We start from the raw sequence: 595 nt of genomic DNA on the forward strand, positions 1-595 counted from the left end.
GTGTGTATGTGTGTGGGGGGTGATCCTCAATAGCCTCTAGGTGTTTTACACACACACACACACACTCACACACCAGCTGTTTTCATCAGTGTGATGTTGTGGTGCTGAAAGCCTGGTGAGTGCTGCCTCCCTGTGTTTGCATGCACTAACTGCTGCCACTCACCCAAATGACAAATGTCCCGCTGTTAATCTTAACATTACTAGGGTTCAAACTACCCTGCCTCATGCCCAACAGCACGATGGCTTTCATTACAAGGCCATCTAACTGCCATGGTACAGGTAATACATTGTAAAAGCAGCTGTCTGGAATATGGCTCACATCCCAAATATGTATCATCACAGTACTGAGACATCAGACAATTGACTTCTGGTTAATACACTAATGCACCTGTAAGCTGGTGCCAGTTTCGTAAGGGCCACTGGTCACAGTCACATGGTTTGTCTTTATACAATATTGCAGTTTCTGTGATGACATGACTTGAGTGAACCTTTATTGTGAAGGGCATTACTCAGTATTTGTGCAGTACTGCTTTTTAAAATACACCATTAACAATGCTAATGTTCTCCTATGAGAGCAAACACAGCAGAAGCAAAG

Source organism: Oreochromis niloticus, linkage group LG1, assembly GCF_001858045.2.
Source record: "Oreochromis niloticus isolate F11D_XX linkage group LG1, O_niloticus_UMD_NMBU, whole genome shotgun sequence".
NCBI classification, from domain to species: Eukaryota; Metazoa; Chordata; class Actinopteri; order Cichliformes; family Cichlidae; genus Oreochromis; species Oreochromis niloticus.